A 23,107-nucleotide genomic window follows, 5' to 3' on the forward strand; every position below is an offset into this window, starting at 1 on the left:
GATCACTTTCTAAAGAAAAACACACATCCATCATCACTCAATTTTGCACAATGCACTATACATTGCAGTAGCTAAGTTTTATCTGAAAAGGCATCACTTAGTTGCAGTTATTCACTCCTGTAAGTAGCTCTCTAATCTGGGACCATGGTTGAGTCATTACTTCTCAACTGTTGACCGCTAACTAAATTTTAGGCCTCCTACCAAATGGCAGTACAGTCCAAACAGGGGTGGGCACCAGTAACACAACTTTGACTTCAGTTCTGTGTCCTGGTTCAGGGAGACAAACAGACTCGAGGGGCTATTTGAAGAGAAGGGAGAACAAGATGGAGAGGCAGGAGAGAGAGAAAGATTAGCAGCTAAGAAATAGAGATGGAACCATCAAAGGACGGCAAGAATAATATGCTACATAGACTTGTGCACACACACACACACACTTGTGCACATGTACACAGTGATTCCCAAAAGACAGGTAGACTCACACAGAAAGATGGACTTTAATGGAGTTGAGGGTTTGTTACTAAAGGTTTCTAAAGTATTTCTTTTTTTCCACAACTATAGATAGGTATATACGGCAATAATGATAGCTAGCACTTGCAAAGTGAGCTGATACATTGGAATTAAGAGTAAAAGGTTGTCCATCCTGCCTTGGGATATACTTTTAAGTCATTAAAAAACATCACAAACTCTAGATTTTCTTTAAAGCAAAATTTTTCAAATGACTTTCAAGATTACACATGCTTAGATGTAAGAATACATTGAAATACCATGGTGGCCTTGAATAGACCAAAGAAGGTAAAATAATATTTTTAAAACCATATATAAGACATGTAGGAAGTAAAGGCGAATAAAGTAGGGAATCTGAGTAATAAAGAGAAGACAAAGCAAAATTGCCCTGAACTCCCTCTATGCCTGCCCACATCTCCTTCTGGGGAATCTTCCCTGCTCATTTTTTTGCTGACCAGGTGGCCAGGTTTTGGACCACATGATGATGGTGCTGAAAGGTGATATCTGGCTGAGGGATTGCCCAATCAGTGACTTGTCTGTGGCTAATAGAATGTAAACTCCATGACGCAGATATTTTTATTTGTCTCTCCCACTGCTTTCACCCAGCATCTAGGAAAATGTCTGCATCTATCAGGCATTCTATAAATATTTCATAAATGAATGCATGAATGTGGCTTGGCCCAAGTAGGTGAGCCATGTCTATTCAAGTCCCCTCTTGTGGATCTGAAATTTGAGAAAAGAGAAGAAGGAGTGGAAGCAAAGGGTGAAAGACTGATGGGGACTTGAACGGTAGCCAAAGTTCATGGGCAAGTTATCAGGAAATTGAAACTAGGAGGAGCTGGGAGAGAAGGAGAAGAGCAAATGTAGAAACAAATGTGAAGACCTGACAGCAGACCAAGAAGCTGCTCTGTGCCCGCATCATTTCCCATGAGGCTGCCTGTGCTTGGATGCCCATAATATCAACTCCGCGTTTTGGAAACAACCCCTGCCCCCAACACTCCCCTTGAGTTACCTTGAGTAATTCTTTGTTCCTTCTATTTTTAAAAGCCCTAACTTAAGCAATAAGGTATTGGATACAGTAATGATGTCCCAAGGTAAGGTTGTTGTAACTACTTACACGACACTAAAAAAAGGATGCTAAACTGTATACATAAATGATGAACATGTGTAAAAATAGATACGTAAAATTTGTAAAATGAAATCAGTCCAGGGGCTAAGAATACTGGAAAATATTCATCCATACAACAAAAATTGTTAAGTGTGTACGAGGTGCAGGCATTGTGCTAGCCACTGGAGATAGCAACATGAAAAGACACAATCAACCCTCTTTAGGAATCAACAGTCTGAAAGAGGCACAGCAAGTACAGTGAAAATAATAAAGAAGATTCAAACAAAGTGGAAAGGGAGCATGTGAAAGGGAGACATTTTGAACTAAGACATAAAGAGTAAGTAGGCTTTTGCCAGCAATAAATGAGAAGATTCTGCAGAAAGAAAAAAAAAATGTGCTGGATTTGCTGAGTGGGAGGAGGAGAACATTTTAGGCAGGAGGAATAAATGTGCAAATGCCTCAAGGCAGGAAGGAAACACAATCATGGAATTAATGTGTCTGTGAAGTGTAAGAAAGGACCAGCAGAAGATGAAGCTGAACAGGTAGGCAGGGCTGGATGGTGAAGGAATTGAGATTTTATTCTGTAGGTGGTTAGGAGCCGTAAAGAATACTGAGCATTAGAAGGACACGATCGATTACATTTACACATAAGAAATTTCACCCTGGTGGTGGAGTAGTTTTGATTGGAGCCGGATGATACTCAGGGGTAGGGTTTAGGGGGGTGATGAAGTGGTGAATGAAAATGTCCTTGTGGAACGTTTGGCAAAGCTGTGGGAATATAGAGGAAGCTGGATATGAGCATTTTGGGGTAAAATTATCAAGAGTTGGTAATTGATGAAGACATGATTGATAGATTTGTATAGACAAAAAAAAAAGGTATAAAAAATAATCATCAACATTTAGACATAATTTTCCAGTCTCTAAAGAGAATTTACACATTCTTACTTAATCATTACACTTACTTACTTACTTAATCAGAGCAGCACTGTCAGAGAGGTATTGCTGTTATCAAAACCCCCATTTTATAGAAAAGAATAAGTCTCAGAGAGCTGAGTGGCTTGCCTAAAGTCACTTATAGTTTAAGAGGCAAAGCAAAGCCAGAGCTAAAATTTAGTTTCTCTGATTTGAAGTTCATTTTCCCCCCTCAGTTGGGCTTGTCTTTATGAAAAATCAAGTGAATAGATAAGAGAGCATAGGAAAAGATTTCTCAAGGTAGCTCTACTGTTCAAAAGGCAACAATAATAGAAAAAAAGAGTCAAACCTTGTCAAAAGATTTATATATAATTAAACTTATTTTTAATTTATTCAATAAATTCTTAAAGAACTAAAACATTCAGGACTCAGAACTTGATTCTTTTCTTTTATATATTGATTTTGTTTTTAAATTCAAAGGTAGAAGTCTTCATTTTTCTTATTTTCCTTTCTTTGAAGAAAAATGACATTTTATAGTTTGGTAAGAAGGGTTATTTTTCTTGTTGCAATTTTATACTCTATTTCAAAAATGGCATGAAGTGCATTTCATTGTGGCCTTGTAGCCAGTTTCTGATAATATTGAACTGAGTCTTTACATAACACTCCTCTTCTAAAGAACATGATATTTTTTTAACACCATTCAACTCTCTAATCTTTATGATGTCCTCTGCCATTTAAACAGGCATCAAGAATTTTATTCCCTCTTTGCAAATAGAGAAACTCAGTCTTAAAGTGGTTAAGTCTGTTTCCAAGAGTCTTAAGGTGGATCAATGCCATTCTCTTTTGCTTTCAATCCACTAGACAATTCAGGCTCCAGTTGAAAAAAAAGCATTGTTTTTTTTCAGATTCAGATTCATAGTCATTTAACCTGTATTGAATGGCTACTATGGGCTGAGTACTATATAACTTATTTTATTTAATCCTCAGTTATTTTCCAGTCTTATATCTACTTGGATAAAGATTAATGGCATTAATTTAGTAGAAGGGTGATGCATTAATTAATTGTTTTCCATCTTGGAGGAAGGAAATAGAACCTTTTATTTCTCATTTTGTATTTAAAGTGAGTTGCATTTACAGAAAATAACTGCAAAACTTACGAGTGTACAGCTCAAAAACATGATTGTTAAAACCAGATATAAATTTTTGTCAGTGAGAAAAAATAACTTTTTATTTAAGTACATGTTTTCAAAAATTTCAGTAACCTCACAAAAATCTTCCTTTAAATGTTCATACCTTTTATTTATAACACCTCAAATAAATTGTGCAGGGACGTTTTTCAGAGGCAATACCACCATTTTAAGCTGGTTTCTCTAGTTGCAAGACCAGCCGACACCACTAAGGGGCGAGCAAAGCTGTCATTTCCAAAAGTATTTTGCAATCACTGAATCAGAATTTTACAGCTGCAAGTAACCCAAAGGTCATTGAATCCAAACTTCATATTTTATGAACATGAAACCTGAGACCCAGTGAGATTTACCTGATTTGTCAAAGATCACACAGCCTTCTATAAATAGAGACAGTTAAGAAGTCAAGCTGTCTTGCTCCTGTGCTGCCCGTATTCGTGTTGATGCAGTAGTCAGACTTCAGTTCTTTATAGATTACTTAAACATTAGCCATCACTTGGTAAAACACTTCATTGAGTCTTCCATCCTCTTAGCTCTTGTCTCATATCTGGAAAATTCTGGAGACTTGTGTTAGGTTTCTTGGAGTTTCTTCCTGTGAGTTTGGTGATATTAAGTAATGTTTTGAAGCCAGAACTACTGAACAAAGCGTGAACTCTCCCTGTTGTCCCATAATACATAAAGGATATCATCATCATCATCAAATGTATGTTCTGTGACTACTGTGGTTTAGCATTGCTTTGATTTTTTAACCTAACTATTTTCATGAATACTAAAACTCTCCACTTCTAGGTTTATATTCTAGAGAAACTTGTACACATGTACACCAGGAGATGTGAATAAAAATGTTCACAGCAGCCTTGTTCATAAAGAGACAAAAAAAAAACAAAACAGCAAACTGCCCAAATATCCATCAGTACTAGAATGGAAAATGACTCGTGGTCTACTCATATAATGGAATGCTAAAGAGTAGCAAAACAATGAATTACAGCTTCGTATGTCAATGGACGATAAATCTCAAAAACATATTGAACAAAAAAGCAAATCACACAAGCCTATTATATATCACTCCATTTACATAAATTGGAAACACAGGCAAAATTACACATATTGTTTAAGGACACACATGTGTGATAAAGCAACTAATAGAAGCAAGAAATAATTAACAAGTTTCAACATACGGGGTGGTCAGAATGGGGGATACTATGAGGGAGAGATACAAAGGAACCTTCTAAAGTACAGGTAATACTCTATTTCTGAAGATGGATGGTAGGTACATAGCTATTCTTTTATTATTCTTTTTTAAACAGCTCATACACATATATATATTTTTATGAAGGTATGCCATATTTCACAATAAGAAAATTTAAACAACAAAAACCTAATACTTTCTGAATTAACTTGCAAATTCTATATTGCAGTTGCAGAGATATATCTTAAAACTGTTTTTTTTTTCATTTAGAATTAAAGCTTGGTTATAACTTATATCTCAGAACATATTGAGAATTAAACATAGTACAAAATATTGCAATAAGGACCATGTTTTAAGAAATGCATTTATACTAAGGATGGATAGGCTAAATATGGCTAAGTTTGATGTTGTTGAATATAGCTGTGTTTGTATTGAGCCAACACATCTGAAAACCCAAACACCCTCTTTTCATTGATGTTTCAGGAAATATGACCTCATATCTGGTGAGTCTGACTTCGAAAACCAAATCAACTTTGTTTTTCTCCTTTTGTTTTAGGCGTGATATTATAAAAGCTGAAATTGTCAAAAAGAAGAGCAGATATATTCTATTATCCAATTTAATACCTCCTCAGTCATATGGCTAACTGAAATTTTTGCTGAAATTAACATGGCCTTAAAATAAACCACTACATGTGTGTGTGTTTTAGAAACTTTATAAGGAAATTATTCCTTATTGCCACATGTGTATTTATTGTTTAGATGCTTGTATTATATGACTATCTAGTTATATTGTTAAGCTCTGCAAAAGTGAAGTCAAGACCCTCTTGGCTGAAGGGCAGAGCAATTCTCTCTGTCAATTTCTAGGGAAAGAGGTAGGATCTGGGGGTTTTGAAAAGGCAAATACAGGGACAGCGTTCAGATACTTCAGATTTTATAATAGGTAGTAATAGCTAACACTGAGCACTAATTATGAACTGTGTTAAAATGTTTTACATGCTTATATATTTTAATCTTTGCAACTATCATATGAAGTGGGTCTATTAATATAGAAAATAGAGGCTTAGAGAATTTAAGTAACTCCCCAAAATAGACAGTAAGTATCTGGTAGAGGCTAACTCGAATATATGTCTGTCGGATTGTGGAGCCCAAATTTACTATTATACAAACTAGAGAGGTTCTTAAGGGTCTAATACTTTCGGAAATGGATTGAGTCTTGAGACAAATGTGGATGAAGCCAGTGAAATTTCAGCTTAAGGGCCCCTCACTTGCACGAGTCCTGGAACGGCCTTGGTAACGTGCTTACATGGTGTCATGATTATTGTCAAGTATAAAGGCATAATTTATGGTATTTATTTTCTTAAAGTCAGCTCCCAAATTGTGCAAGTTTATAGCTTCACAAAACCTGATCAATCCCTGGCCGCTCCAGTTTCATGGGAATAAGCAGTCTGTCAATTAAGACCATCCTAATTGATCCAGTTTAAGGGTTTTTGCAGAGTAATCCTGGCTCTTTGGAACTTACATCTATTGAGTATTTGCAGCATGGTCATCTGTAACCCACCAGAATATGACTCCTTGAAAGCAGATAATAGTTTCCTATCCTGTATTTCTCCAGCATTGAACACATTAAGTGCTTAATAAATATTTGTTCACTGAATGAATATGAGATTCATGAAGAACAAAAATACATTTGCTTCTCATAGTACTAACGACTAAAAATCCACATGTGGAGAGTTAGATTTTATTTAGAGCAGTAGGATTTGGGAGCTGTTTTCATTCTAGCCAGATCAATGACTCAGACTTGAAGTTAAGGGAGCCTATTCCTGATGGCAGGATTGGAGGGTGAAGAGGAGTAGGAGGGATTCTGGGGGAAACCTGAGTCATACCTGGACCTGAAAACATTGAAGAGATTGGGTTGACTCCCGGCTACTGTGGGCATGCTGGTTACTCTACCATAGTGTGGGGGCAGAGCCCCAGAAAGTAGTTTACAGGCTCTCGGCCTCACGTGGAGGGGTGCTGGCTCGGGTAGTAGATGGCCATCAGCTGTGGCTGATTGGCCGTCAGCTGTAGCCATTGAGCCATTGGTCACTAATATAACTGCTGCGGCTACGGAGGAGAGCAGAGGAGAGTCGAGGAGAGTGGAGGAGAGTCGTCGGGTCGGTTGCAGAAAACGGACAGCAGGTCGCACGTCCAGTGAACCCAGCCTCCAGTGAGACCGTAGTGGTATGACTCCCCTACCTATGGCTCCGTGGGTGTTCCTTTTTGGCCTCACCATGTCCTGCGTTCTTGTATGGGGAGCAGGAGCAGAGACCCCGCAGGCCTCCCCGCACGACACATGGATTTGAGGTTTCACGTCAACCTGGGGCTAAACTAAACTCTCCATGGAGTTATCTTATACCTGTGCTGTCAGGTGGGAGAGGGGGATAGTGTTTCGTGTAGCAACCCCCTGCAGAGGACGGGGCACTTCACACCCACATCTAAGGGTAGATGAGGGAGGCTCCAGAGCCTGAAATGTGATTGGGAGGAAATAGGAATTAATACCTGTCCCACATCTAAAAACATCTAAATGGGAAGAGGCTTGGAACTATGTTGACATGGTGAATAGAGTTGGTGTGATGGTTAATTTTATGTGTCAATTTTACTGGGCCACGGATGGCCAGATATTTGGTCCAACATTATTCTGGGCATGTCTGTGAGGGTGTTTCTGGATAAGATTAATATTTGAATAGGAGACTGAGTAAAACAGATTGCCCTCCCTAATGTGGTTGGGCCCCATCCAGTCAGTTGAAAGTCTGAAAAGAGCAAAAAGGCTGACTCTCCCAGGAGTAAGGGAGAATTTCTCCTGCCTGACTGCCTTTGAACTGGCAGTCACTTTGAATTGAAATATCGATTCTTCCTGGGTCTCTAGCCTACCACCTTCAGAATAGAACTGCTCTGTCAGCTGTCCTGGGTCTCCAGCTTGTTGACTGCAGATGTTGGGACTTCCCAGCCTCCATAATTATGTGAGCCAATTCCTTATAATAAAATTCTATAGTTATCTCTATCCATATCCATATCTATATAGATATCTCTGTATCCTATTTGTTCTGTTTCTCTGGAGAATCTTGATTAATACAGTTGGAAATAAGGGTGTGAGGACGCAAACATAGATTTCCTGTGGGCTGCCTATGGATTACATAAAAAAAAGCTGGATTTTGGTCATCTTTAAAGGGACCCCACCAAAACCGTCTTTCTAAAGGTTGGTGATGGGACATTTAAAGCTTCAAGCTGAGATGTGGTAGTTGGAGTGGGAAGTGGTGGAGAAAGCAGTAGTCAGCCTGAAATCATTTTCTATGAAAGGAAACGAAAAGTGGGAACTCAGAAAGTCCACTGCACCAGCCAGAGAACACTGCCTTTGTCCTCTAATCCACTTCCTCCACTGACAGAACCATAGAATAGTCACGAGCAGTTGCAAAGTGTAGGAGTGGCATCTAGGAAGAAGGAACATCCCCACTTTAGCCCCTCCAGGCCACACAAACCTACCCTGGCCTTTCCCATTTGGGGCTCACAAGCTTGATTCAGGTCTGAGGATGGAGGGAGGAGGATGGAGGCATGAAAGAACTCTGAATCAAATGAGAGCATAATATTTTAATATTAGATGATACTGAGCTTTTTTAAAACATGAACATGACCAGAAAAGCTAGGGTCTCTGCCTAAGATTTCATCCAAGAATTGAGAATAAATTGACAGAGGTTTGAAAGAATAGTAGAGAAAAAGAGTCAAGTTATTTTCTTTTGCCCCTGACTGAGTCCAGCTTATTCAATTGACCAGTTACATGCAGTTAGCCAAAAAAGAAATGTTTGTCATGCAATTTGTAAAATTTCCTTATGACTACCATTACTATTTTATTCTTAAAAGCATAGTGGATTGCTGAGAGTTCCCTTGAGACTTAAGCCCCAGGGGATTGGCCCTCTCTTTTTCTTTCCTCCAATGACTCTGCAAAAGGTCAATGAACTCATTTCCTGAATCAATTGGATGATTCAGTTTCTCATCTCCAAAGCATGGCCTTAAAATCCTATAAGCAGAGATTGAGTATTGCAGCTTTGTATGTATCATTACCATAATATATGCATCAAAATGACGCCAAGACTTAATGAGCCAACAAGAGCTGTGATTAATTCATGGTGGTAGGAGTCTGTTGAAGAGGAGCGGTGGTTCCTGGCAGGAATCTAAATGCTTTTCATCAAGGAAAGATACCTCCTCAGGAGCTGCCGATCCTGAAAGTGGTAAGGCTATAGTTTTAAACCACTGCCCCTATTTCTGGGAAACAATACCTTCTCCCTTGTAACAATCTCTCAGTGTTTAGCAACTCATTGCTTTTTGCCAGTCAGCAAAGTTCTGTGCTAAAATGTTGTCAGATCATCAGCCCACAGTCTATAAACCACCTACCCACTAGCTCTGTTCTTCAACACTAATTTTCTTTTAATGCCTGTTTGTTTGTCTGGGAGATGGGGGATCAGGGAGCCATTTTGATGATTTATAGCATCTGCTTGATTTCCAAGATTTGGTTTGTTTAAACATGGAGTCTAGTATTCAGAAAGCACTTGAAAACTTTTGCAAAGAAACGAATACCTTTTTCTTGAAAGTGAACTGAGAGAATGATTTATCCTCTTGGTTTCTTCTTGTTTGCCTGAATGTGGAGAACCAGAAAGCGTCAAAATGAAGGGCACCTGTTGTGCCAGCTTTGATTTAAACACTTAGAGTATCACATTTCCTGGATTAATAATCTAGTTTTGGTTTTCCAAAGCAGCCTCGGGATTCTCTGGATCTAATGAATGGCAGAATTTTACGACCACCAGTGTCATCTTGAATTTTTCACGTGATGTGCTACTTTTAGATTTCCACATCCTAAATCTCTGTCCTTTAAAGGCTTCTTTCTTTTGCTTCTATTCTTACTTTCCAGGTCTCAGGGAAATCTCCCTCTACCACTTCTCACATGCTGATAAAATGCTAATGTCTTCTGGTTACAGGTTCTTTCTTTCTTTCTTTCTTCCTATTTTTTTCAAAATGGAAACATGAGTATTATCAGGCATGATTAAGAACCTCACAAAGAGCTCAGTGGGCAATTTCCCCCTGCATATTAGAAGTTGAATCCTTGGCTAGAGTGTATGACTTTATCTCTTTGGGTCACATATTGTTATTGCAACATCATTGTTTCTGTTGTAATTCTAGCCCAGGAATTTAAAAAAGCCTTCCTTCCTGTGCGCTTTCACTTGGGCTTAGACAAGTAGTCAGTAACCTTGCTGGTCTAAAAGGCAACAACGAAGCTGTTGATGGGCTTAAGAGATAGGCAGAGAGAGAAATGGAAAAAAAAAAGAGAAAGCAATGGAATTAAGTGAGAGCAAGCAAAAAAGGAGCAAGTCAAGAGGAAGAGAAGGACAAGAGAGAAGGAAGAGAGAAATAGAGATGGGAGAGGACTTTATGTGGAAGATTGGCACTTAGCAGTATCACGCAGGTCAGAGATGACCCGTGACCTAATATGACTAAAAGCATATATATTGTACAATCCTTTTGCACTTTCTTGTAATGTGGAAATCACCAGAACATTTCATTTTCCTTGATGTAGTGGATATTTTTGGCCTTGGTCATTTTATTTTTGAAAGGGAGGTGATACATATTCTGGGTTTTGAAGAAAATGACATTAAATAGGATAAAGTAAATAAAGAATGTAGCCTGATGTCTGCCATATGGTAAGTGCTCCATGAAATGTTAGATTTCCTTCCCTTTGGAACAATAGGTAAAAGTTTTCTGGTGAAAGAAAATGAGCACGAGGAAAACAACAACAGGATGAAATTTAGAAATACGTAACTGTATAGCCCATTTTATCTATGGATTCTAAACTCATCCTCTACGATTTCTTTTACCAGGGCTGCCAGCTATTAATAATATTAGCTGATTTGAGTTTTCCTCTTCTGCTTCCTTTGTTAGAAGTTGTGGTTTTTGTCTTGCGTTGGGGGGAGGGGCGAGCAGTTTTCACAGAACCATTTTATGCTGTGCTAAGTAGAGTGAACTTTACTCCATCTTGAAAAATCAACAGTGTTTTTTAAGCTGGGGTGGGCTGTGACTGGCTTTTCATTTCTAAATAGCCATCTGGTGTAGGAGTGTTGAGTAGAAGAGTGGGGCTGAAGTCATGTATTTTCTAAACCAGTATGCTCGGAGTGCCTCATCGCTCTTTTAGGTGTTGGGGAGACAAGGTCCCTGACTTCTTGGAGATGACTGCAGAGTAGGGGAGAGAGACCCACAAATAAGAATATAAAGAAAAACTTGATCAGTGCCCTGAAGGAAAAGGATAGGCAGTGTGCATGAAAGGAAATGCTTCTCTGAGGACGTGATATTTGAGGATAAGTAAAAGTCAGAGAGGAACAAGGAATGGAGGAAGACCTTATTCAGGAAGGGAAGCCGCGAGTGTGCCTGAGAGGTTTAGGATGAGGTGGCCGGGAGGTGTTAAAGAGAGAGGAAAACAGGGATTCATTTATGAAGCATGAGCCCTCCAAGGATGGGAGGGGACAGACCTCAGCCCTGGGGTGGAAAAATTAGCCTTGGGCAGGAAGAAGGTTACCACTTGCTCTGGGATAGGCTAAAAGTAGAGGTCATGGAAGAAGGTATTGGTAAGTTTATAGATGAAAGATAAGCTTGAGCAGAGTGTTTCTGTGATGGCCTCGTGTTCTCTGTGCAGCAGGAGAAGTTGTTGCTGAATATCAGGGAGGCCTTGGAGAATAGAGGGCTGGGGGGAAGTGGTGATGGGGACGTGGCTTCCTTGGAAACGGAGCGAGCCATGGCACATGGGTCTGGCTCTGTTACAGAGGCTCCTGTGATTTCTCCGAGGGATGCCTCCGTAGTGCTTCCTTTCTCCCTTCAGTTACTACGTTTTCCAACGGACTCAGTAATGACACACCGCAGCCACGAGGACAAGCTTAGGAGAATCCTCCCATTACACTTGTGCCACCCAAACAAAAACAAAATAATTCATGCAGGTCTGCTTTCATCCAATCCTTAAGTAAGACCCAATAATGAGACTGGCAAAAATGAAAAATGTGACAATATTGAATGTGGCTGTCAATGTAGGCGAAAGGAACTCTCTTACGCCGCTGGGAGGAGTGCAAAGTGGTACAACTACTATGAAAAGCAGATTAGCAGTAACTTGTAGAGTTCAAACTGCCATAAACTGCACATACCATAACAGCTAGATGTAGACCTAGAAGATTGCAAACTGCAGATGGAGACCCAATAGTGGCTCCAGAAATCAATTTTGTGGCTTTCAGCTATCAATTTAAACGAACATAGGTTTAAAATAGGTGATATCAGGTCATTATTTATAGAAAGGATAATACTGTTTCATGAAACTTTGGTTTTAGTTACACATATATATAAATGGTCACAATGAGATATAGTTTAGTCATGATAACAAACTTCTCATTGTGGCTTGGGGTCAAAATATGTGGAAACACTGCTCTAGAGAGATTCTCGCATGTATGCACGAGGAAACATGAATAAAGCTATTTCGTGCAGCACTGATTATAATAGTGATTTACAATTTAGGAAAAAACCTCCACCAATAGATGAATTGAAAGTGGTTTATTTATACAGTGTAATATTAAACTAGGTCTAAATATGTCAGCATACATAAATCTCAAAAACAACATGGAATAAAAAGTGCAAGCTGAAGAATATGTAAGTAGGATACCATCTATGAATAAATTTAAAACTCACAAAACATTGCTAGACATTGTTTTCACTATATTTAAATGTATATAAAAGAATGAAAAAGACAGGAAAGATATGCCATACAATCCTATACTTGTTGCCTCTGGAGAATAGGAAAGGGATTGAAACAAAGATGTTATTTCTAATTCTTTTGAATTGAAAGTGTTCATGAGAAAAATAAGGTAAGGTAATAATTGCCACTTTGGGGCAATGAGTACACTACTCTTAGTTATATTCTTCTTTGTTCTTATTGTGGTTTTAAAAATATGTTCATGTATTCTTTGATAGGCCTCCCCTCAGTAGATGGAGCTTAATTTCCCTCCCCTTGAGTTTCGGCTACACTTGGTGACTTGCTTCTAACAAACAGAATATGGCAGAAGTGATAGAATGTCACCTCTAAGATTAGGAGAGGAGCTAGGACAGACTTGAGCTTCTGTCTTGCGTCCTTTCTCTCTCTCTCTCTCTCTCTCTCTCTCTCTCTCTCTCTCTCTCTCTCTCTCTCTCTCTCTCTCTCTCTCTCTTCTCATTTTCTCATTCTGGGAGACCAGCTGCTCAGTTATATGAACAGCCTTATGGAGAGGTTCATGTGGTAAGGATCGCAAATCTCCTACCAACAGCCGTATGCGTGAGCTCAGAAGCAGATTCTCAGCCTCTTCAGATGCAGCTCTGGCCAACAGACCTGCCTGTAAGTTCAAGGAGAGGCCGTGACCCAGAACCACACAGCTAAGCCACTCTCAAATTTCTGACCCGTAAAAATTATGAGACATAATAAATGTGTACTGTTTAAAGTTGCTAAGTTTTGGGGCAATTTGTTACTCAGCAGTAGATAATTAAAATGAATTCTTCTCTGTATTTAAATATTTTATCAGAAAAGGATAAAGCACCTCTAAATAAGTGTATGTCAGTAAACATGTAAGATAAAATAAAGCAGAAACTACCAGAAAAGAAATTTCCTACAAATATCAACACAAAGCAAAGAACTCAAGTGTTTGAATATATCAGAGAGTCACAGAATGAAGGTTAAATGCATGAACTCTGGAGCCAGACAACCTAGACCCAATGCCCTGCCTCTATTCCCCACTAGCTTGGTGATCTTGGGCAAGTTTCCCAATCTTTCTGTCCCTCACTTTCCTCATCTATAAAATGGGAATGATAATAGTAGTACCAGCCTCATGGGTTTGCTGTGAAGACTAAAGGAATAAATAAATATAAGGCAGTAAGAAGAGTGTCTGATATACAGTAAGCATTGTATACACGTAAGTTAAATTTTTATTATTGTCTGAAGGAAAGGGGCCTTAAAAATGATCTAATTCAACCCTTCATTTTGCAGGTGAGGAAAATGGAGGTTCCTGGTTCAAGGACTCAGAGCTATTTCTTCCTTGAAGTGTCGTTTCCATGAGAATTTTCTTTTTCTTCCTTTTACGTCAATTATATCTACTGAATGTCCCTATTTGTAAGGATCTCTGCTGGACTTATTCATGTATGGTACTTCATATAATTTTTTAAAATTGTGTAGGTATTTTTGTTATCTCCATTTTTCAAAAACAAAATAGAACAAAAACCTCTGACAGCTTATCACTTGCTCATAGACCAGTTAGGTAGTAAAGCCAAATCCAAGCTCAGGTCTTTTTATAACTAGATTAGTGGCACAAGTACTTTTTTAGCCAGTTAAAGGTCTTTAATAATTGACTGTTTTGATTATAAAAGTCTTTTAGACTTTTCCGCCTATGACTTTATAGGATTCTAGAGCAGACGTCTTTGTATTTGTTTTTGGAGGTTATTATGGGTCACTCTCATACTTTTCTAAGGATGAACAACTCCGGGATCCTAAATTTATCTTTCTGAAGAACAAGACCTATTTCCACAGAAAGCATTGATTGGTCTACTTCATTTCCATAATATTCTTCTACTTGGTTCCCTATTCTATATTTAAAAGAGGAACATTTCACCCGATTACTGAAAATTGGCAGGTCATCTAATGATATTCAGCAGATTATGAAGAGGCTCAGGAAATGCTCCTAGTCTACAGAAAACTAAACTGAAACCTAATATTAATCAACCATTAAGCTTTACTTTTGTCACATGATTTTCCCAACAATCCTATAAAACATACTGAAAACTTTCCTTCTCTTACAGATGAAATAGAATCTCAGGGAGTTGAAGTGACGTGCTCAGAGTAACAGATTAGAAGTGACAAAGTCAAGCCTAGAATTCAGGCCTTACTAACAGAGCGTCCTTTTCAAAACATCACTGTAACTTTCCCCGGTAATTCCACATTTGGGTCCATAGCCCACAAAAATACTCCCAAGGTGTGCAAGAATATATGTACAAGATGTTCATTGTAGCATTATTCATAATAGTGAAAAATTGGAGGTTACCTAAATATTCAACCATAGAAAGTTATTTTAAAAAATTATCATATATCCATACCATAGGAGGGAAACTAAGCAGCCATCTAAAACAATAAGGTACACACACACACACACACACACACACACACACACACACACACACACACGAAGAATAGACATGTTTAATTTTAAAAAGCAAGTTGCAGAACAACATGTGATTCCATTTTTATGTAAGGGAAAAAAACCTCACAAATTAATATGTCTGTACATAGAAAAATGTCTGAGAAAACACATAACAAACTGTTAATAATGATAATCCTTGGGTAGAGATAGTTGAGAGTAGGAGAGGAGAAAAAGCACATGAATTCCAACTTATGTTGTGTACATTTTATATGTTACTTTATATGTAAATGTTTTAGGTTGAATTATTAACATTTTTTTAAAAAGTTATCCAACCTCTCAAATATTTATTGAATTCTTGTTTTGTGTATGTTTAGCCCTTTGCAAGGGGTTACAGAACTCACAAGGACATTCTCTTGAGGAAGTTAGCATCTGGTTGGAGAGGAAAGCAGAACTTAGAAAATGATACAAGGCAGCTTTTACGTAACTGTGGGAGAAATGACCGATTAGTGCACCAGTCAATTATCTTTAAGGAAGAGTCACACAAATTTTCTTCTCTGTTTGAGGCTTTGTACAAGAAAATTTGCCTCAGGTCCCAAATTTCCCTACATTGGGAACTTTGAGCATTCTAGTGCAACTTTGAGCATTACTAAAAATCATAAATTGCTCAGTATCACTTGGACTAATTAAACTGGAGTAATCTGTCCTTTCTTTATTCATCTATCATTTATAGTTCTCAAAGACAGAATTTAATTGGCTTGTCTGGTGTCACTTGATAGAGACAGAAATTGGGCTACTGGACAGAAATTGGATGAAGCCACCTCAGTGGTACCTGGTGTCTCTTATGCCTAGCCCACAGAAGGGCATTTCTGGCTTGTAGTGAGAAAAACAGATAAAATCTTCGAGCTTATATAATGAATTAAAGTAAGATACCGAACAATATGTACTGTATAATGCCATTTACACAAAGGGTAATAAAATAAAATGGAGTTGTGAAAATTCTATTACTCTGCAATTCCAGTCCTAGGTATATACCCTAGAGAAATCTGTGCAAATTTTATACCAGAAGACTTGTACAAGACTATTAATAGCACATGTTTTTAATAATAAAAACAGAAAATATAAACAAATCAAAACAACCCTTCCCACCCCCACCCAATTGGCAATAACCCAAGTGCCCACTAACTTGTGAATGGATACCTTGCAGTATAACATACAATGTAATTCCACACAATGGTGAAAATGAATTATGTATAACTATACAGTAATTCCGGAATGATAGATACCATGCCTAAAGCTATGGAAGCTATCTTGACATCATGAGGGAAAATCTTTACATCACTGAAATACTGAACCAACGCTTACAGCTTCCTGTCAAATCAATTTAAATTAGTTTAGGTCATTGATAGTCAGGTTTTCTTGTTATTTGTTCATGTAAACAATACTAATACGTAATAGTTAACTGAGAGGAAGGTTCAAGAATTATTAAGGCTTATAAATCAGAGGGACTTTTCAGTTTGTATCGTTGAAATTGTTTACATTAAGAATATTGTCATATATAATTTAGGTAACGTAAATTTTTAAAAAATTAAGTACAAGAAGGTCAAGAAATAGCATGATGTACAATGGATTGCATGGGCCAGCTTCTCAATGTTTCTCAACAAAACTTGTATAATATTTACTTAACTTGCCTTCCACCATATTTCCCCCAACAATCCACCTGTTCTTTTCTTTTTTTTAAATTAAAATTTATTGAGGTGACACTTGTTTGTAAAGTTACATAGATTTCAGGTGTACAGTTCTGTAGTACATCATCTATATCTCACATTGTGTGTTCACCACCCAGAGTCAGTTCTCTTTCCATCACCATATAGTTGATCCCAATCCACCCTTTCTTTACTTAGGGTAAAAATCAAGCTCCTTAATGTGACCCATACTGCTCTGCTAACTCTGATTCCCAGTCTCTAGCACACAAACCATTCTCTTTCTTGTTAGCAAAGCTCCTGTTACACTGGCCTTATATTAGTTTCACAAATGTTCTAGCTTCCTAGCTTTTGGGCCTTCCATATGCTGTTTCCGTTTCTGAAATGCTCTCCCTCTTTTTCTTCTCCTCCCTGAACAAGACTCGATTATTTCCTCATCTTCCCTACCCTCTCAGCATTCAGCCCTTCTCCCCCTCCACCCATTCTTTCCCTTTTCACACAGGGTGAGAAGGTCTTTTAGAAAATAATCTACCCAAGTTGTACTATGAATGCAGAGCCATATTTGCAGAAAATCAGTCTTGTTTTCAAAATGTGTTTCTTTTGTAGGTCCTTCACTCTAAAGACTCTGAAAGGTCTAAATCAATTAAATTAAAGAATTGGGAGGTTTCACCATTGCCCTCATAGGACTGTGATAGGGACAGGAATCTCCATGAACTTGACCACATTGGATGGAGAGGATCCTGGGGATAAGGCAGAAGAGAAGAAAAGGAAAGAGAGAAGCAAATGAGAGCAAAAAGGGATCGTGGCACCCATCTGATGCTGTCTCATATGGAGTTCATCTCACGGAAAAAGTACAGAAATGTTTTGCATTATTCTCTGTACACTGCTCATGATCGGTCAGTTAGAGGGCTTTTTTTGTTGTTGTTGTTGTTTTTCCCTGGGGATAGACTGTATACAATTACTCTTCCAGATATTCTGGGAGCAAAAACAGGGTCGCAAGGTCAGACTTTCTGGCCTGAAGAAGTGACAGGAAGGAGCAAGGACTGGAACCCAGAGACAGAGAGGGCTATATGAAAAAGGCTGAGACCTTCAGTCATGGACACAGCCAGCCTACAATAACCACAGGGAGAAGCCTGTGGAATAAATAGCCCAACCTCTTCTCTCCCTCCCTCTGATTTTTTTCCCTGAGACTCTGTTGGCCCAACTCAACAGGAAGCCCAATGGGCAAGAGAATCAGGTGATAGAGTCCATGTAGGTCAGCCTGTGGAGCAGAAAGCAGAGTGGGTGGGTGGAATGAATATGCTGAGCAAGTGGAAAATATCCAGCACAGATCTGGTAGGTCTGTCCATCCTCTGGATAGGGAAGCAACACCGGAAGTTGAATTATAATCCCAGGTTGCTCAGAGAGTATGGAATCACAGCAAGGAAAATTAGTTGGCTAAAATAATTCAGTCTGATGTCCTAATATATGTATTTCTGAGATTGGGATCTTGCTGAGGTATTGGAAATGTGAGCTGGTATATCAAGAGAATTACTGCTTCTTAGCACGATCCTGCAATAATCTCCTTTCTGTAATTTAGTCACTCTTCATTCTTAGGGTACATATCTTGTCACCTTTAGAAATCTTCAAATTGCAATAGAAGGTCAGACAATCAAGTCTGTGAACTCATCCTAGAAAAAGTGTTAATACCTCATTGCTGAATATTACTATGGTTGCCTTCGAAGTACTCCCTTTGGGAAGCTACGCACCAACCCCATTGCCTAGTCCACCCTTCAAAGCAATTTTGAAACTCTTTTTCTGGAATGGCCATCGGAACTGTTGTCATGTTACCCCTGATATCCTAAATGTCATCAAAATGTCTTCCTTTCAATATTTCCTTTATCTTCAGGCAAAGAAGGAAGTCATTGGGGGGGCCAGATCAGGTGAGTAGGGAGGGTGTTTCAATACAGTTATTTGTTTACTGGCTAAAACATCCCTAAGAGACAGTGTGAGCTGGTGCATTGTCACGATGCAAGAGCCATGAATTGTTGGCAAAAAGTTCAGGTCATCTAACTTTTTCACGCAGCCTTTTCAGCACTTCCAAATAGTAAACTTGGTTAACTGTTTGTCAAGTTGGTACAAATTCATAATGAATCATCTCTTTGATATCAAAAAAGGTTAGCAACATGGTTGCAACAAGTTCGCAAACTTAATTGTCTGACCTTGTATTGTTTTTGTATAAAACTTCTAGTTAAGAACCACTTCTTAACTTGGCCGTTTCTCTTTTTCTACAGTTCTAACACCAACACTAAAAATTGGCTTTCTTGTGGAGACCATTTCCATAAAGAAATAATAATCTAAAAAAATTAATTCACGTGTCCTCATGAATATAAAGATAAGAATAAAGTAAAATTTTTAGGTGCATTCCAAGCAGTCAGGTAGGCTCATTTTGTAGCCAGAAATTCTGTAAAACTAGAATTTATATATACAGAATTAAAGTGCTTACCACAGAAGGATTATAAATCATTCCAAGACTGAGGTTCTACTGAACAACTGATTATATTGATAATATTTTATTCCTATAAGGCTTCACTGAGGTTATGTTCAGATTCCTTGGCTGAATTTTGGATGTTTACAAAACTTTTAAATCTGACATTAATTGAAAATCTCTAACACTGCATAATTTCTGATTTTTAAAAATTTACCATTATACATAAAATATAATAAATAACAATAATAATAAGTGAACACGTACCCACCACTCAGTTTAAGAAATAGACTGCTACAAATCTATGTCCACTCTCTGCCCTTCCACTCTCTTATCCCTCTCTTTTCCTCCCTTTCCCCATGGGTATCTGTTACCCTAAATTTTGCATTAATTATTCTCTTGCTTTCTTTATAGTTTTACCACATATGAATGTATCCCTAAATAATAAATTGTTTAGTTTTGAGTGTTTTAGAACTTTATATAAATGGAGTCATGTAGTTCTTTTCTCTTGCAACTTGCTTTTTAAACATTTTCCTTAACATACAGGTATATAAAGTTCGTCCATGTTGATCTATGTAGCTGTAATTTACTTTCACAGCTGTGTTGCATTCCATTTATTAATAAAATACAATTTAATTATTCAGTTGCTTGTCCATGGATATTTGAGTTACCAGTTTTTTTCTGTTTGAAACAATGCTGGTATTAACACAACTGTACATATCTCCTGGGTAAGAATTTCTTTAGGGGATATGCTTAGGAGCAGAATTGCTGGGTTGCAAGATATATACATATTTAACTTTATTCAAAATGCCATAGTGTTTTCCAAATTGGTTGTAAACAAAGTGGTTTTAAATACCTGAAGTATTTAAGGTTTCTCACTGTTCCACATCCTTATCAAAAGGTGGTGTTGAAGTATATTTAAATTTTTCCAGGGATGTCATTCTACAGATGGCTGAACATATCTTTGTATTTTTATCTTTATATGTTTCATTTTTTAATTCAACTATAACCTCAATTCAAAGATATCTTTTCATCATTTTCTTGCATCAGTAAAACTTCTTAGCTCTCATTTTAAATACATAAATCTACTTTCCAGATGTTGAATAAAGGATTGGATGATATTCAGATTGATTTGAGGAGTGATATTGATTATATATCAGAGTGGCACCATCTGGCTAGTACACTGGCACAATTTGATGTATTCAGGACCCCTTCTAGCTCCTTTCCCTCAGTTCCATTTACCCACCTCCCCAAAACATAAAGCTGTTGCCTGGGGGATCAAACTCATATGATTTCCATGCTGTCATACCTAAAAGAAGCTGGCCTCTAAAGTTTTTAAGTGTAATTTTAATATCAAGATATATATCTCTGTTATGTGTTTAGAATTTGGAGCTACCCACTTAATTCGGTGAGTGCTAAACTAAGATCTAAAAATTCAATTGAGTAAATATTTCTTATAGACCCACTTTATTATTATTGATGCTGAACCTCAATTTAGAGTTCTATCTTTATGTAATGAGGTGGCCAGGTATACAATGCAGGGTGAATCAGAAACTGTATCTTACTCAGTGGTCATGCATATTCTCAATTTCACCTAAAAACAAAGGTTCTGGTAACGTTGGGGGCAGGTGGTGGTGGGAGGAAAGGAGTCCTGACTATTAATAGCTGTTAAGGCTAAACATATTAATAACACTCAGAAAGAGATAAAATGGACCGGTATGTGAATTGAAGTTTAACATTCTTAATAAATGCTAAGAATTTAATTTTCACAACAAAGATGTAGATGCTATTATAATATCTCCATGCAGGTAAGGAAACTGAGGTGTAGAGATATTAAAGTAACTTGGCCAAGGATTTCATATGACTGGAAAGATGTAGCTAATATAGAGACAAAATACATAGGCAAATAGACTTTTGGTTTTGAAGGATGCCAAGACTTGGAAGTTATTTTTCTTTTCTTATTTTATTTTAATCACATTTCTATTTCCTGTAAACCAGAAGCCCCACTCCAAAGCCTTATTCTTAGATTTCTGGCAGCTTGGACATCTACCCAGATGATTGGAATTTTAGTCTTTTTTTTTTTTTTTTTCCCAAAGTACTTACTTGTAGGTGGCAGTGTTACTTTCAAACTCTACTTTGCATTTTTTCTGGGGAAGATTAGAAAAAGCCATCTGGTTAACATTACCCTGAAAAATTATTCTCTGAGTGGAACTTCCTAAGAAGACATTGAGAGAAGAGTATTATAAAGCTAGGCAGAATTACAAATAGAAAAATTTAGAAACTGAAGCATTACCTTCTGATACTAATGAGAATTACCTTTCTGTACAATAAGTTCACTTTTCTTCCAAGTCTTTTTTTCACTTTTTCTTTTGAGGAAAGATTATTTTTGAATGAACCCGTATTTCTTGATAACACTTTTCTAGCTGTTGTTGAGGTTCACTCTTGTTCACGTACTGCTTGCTTAGTTTTGAACTTTGGGCTCCCTTTCTAATTAGTTGTCTCTTCGATTCAAGTTGACATTACTGTCATCTGCACCTCCCAAGTAGTGACGTCCTTGTAACTATTGCCCTAGAAAAGTCTCCAGCAAATAATGGGTACTCAGTAAACATTTGTTGATTGACTCAATGACTGATTAAATTAATGAACAAATGAATTAGTGAGTGAAAACCTCAGGAAGAAAAGAAACAAGGAAAGTAAATGTGAAACAAATCCTTACTGATGAACTTTGTAAAGAAGTTGTTTGTGATACTGATTTTATTCTTTTACATTTCCCTAGAATTTGTTAACCTTCACATAGCCTTGAAAAGTCTATATAGCCACCTAACTTGAGAACTCAGCTTAGAAATATCAAATGGCATTTTAAAAATGATTATTGGGTCAATGAGAAAAAACAGTTTTTTTGTGTGTAATCGATTCACTTAATTGCAGTTATTCTATCCGTGTATTTGGTACCTACCACTAAGAAAGATTTTTAGATCCTCATTACCTAGTAAATTACTTTTCCATGCACCAAATTTATGTATTACTTTGAATCTCATAGAATATTATCTCATACTGTGTGTCTTTAGTTTTCAAAGTAACAAAGTTAAAGACTGTGATACTAATCTGGGCCATATTGAATCATACTTGTTAAACAATCATTCATGATGACGAAAATTGAAATATTGATTGACAATTATCTTATTTTTGTCTTTATAAAATTAACCATTTGAAAGGCAACTTTTAGGCTCAGAGACTTTAGTTATACTATATCTTATAAATTTTATTTTTATTTTTCCTTCTTAATACCTTTCTGTATTTTCCAAAATTTCTCCCATAAGCTTTCATTACTTTTATAATCATAGCAAGCAATAAATTCCATTAACCACCCTCCACTAACCAAATCAGTCATTTTGTCACTGTGACCAAATTGCTACTCACATTTATATTTTCTAATAGTAATTTCTGAAGGCATGAGAGCCAGTGGCAGTAACTTCAACTTCAAATTTCTAAGCATTCCATCCAGGTGAATGAATAAAGAACTACATTCACAATGTATTTATGTAGAATTTGCAATCGTGTGTTTATTAGAATTTGTGCTGTCTTCTCAGGCCATATCTAAGTTGAAATGACATGACAATCTATTTAAAATGACTTGTTATTTTATTTCCTTTTCTAGCTTTAATAGATCCATTGTTTTCTTACATGTAAAATGAGGAGCAGGGATAATTGCAAAACTGTGTTTTAGTTCTAGCACTCTATAATCATTCACTGAGATTGTTCTCCAATAAATTAATTAGAGATAGAATTATGGAGTAGTGTATTTTGAATTCTCGAGAACACTGTTCAA

The 23,107-nt window shown here is 37.3% G+C and overlaps 1 long non-coding RNA gene across 2 annotated transcripts; it reads left to right on the forward strand.

Annotated features, from left to right (window-relative positions):
- The first annotated feature begins 2,070 nt into the window (after positions 1-2,070).
- LOC141570419 (uncharacterized) lies at positions 2,071-19,914 on the forward strand. Of its 2 annotated transcripts, none has more exons than XR_016020646.1 (3): positions 2,071-2,154; positions 13,968-14,149; positions 17,418-19,914. It is a non-coding gene; the product is annotated as an uncharacterized LOC141570419 (long non-coding RNA). The 2 variants fall into 2 exon arrangements; XR_012494425.2 differs by lacking the exon at positions 2,071-2,154 and adding an exon at positions 8,607-9,159.
- The last annotated feature ends 3,193 nt before the right edge of the window (positions 19,915-23,107 follow it).

This window comes from Rhinolophus sinicus, chromosome 3 (genome assembly GCF_057876585.1).
Source record: "Rhinolophus sinicus isolate RSI-liver-muscle chromosome 3, RSI-T2T, whole genome shotgun sequence".
In the NCBI taxonomy this organism is placed as follows: Eukaryota; Metazoa; Chordata; class Mammalia; order Chiroptera; family Rhinolophidae; genus Rhinolophus; species Rhinolophus sinicus.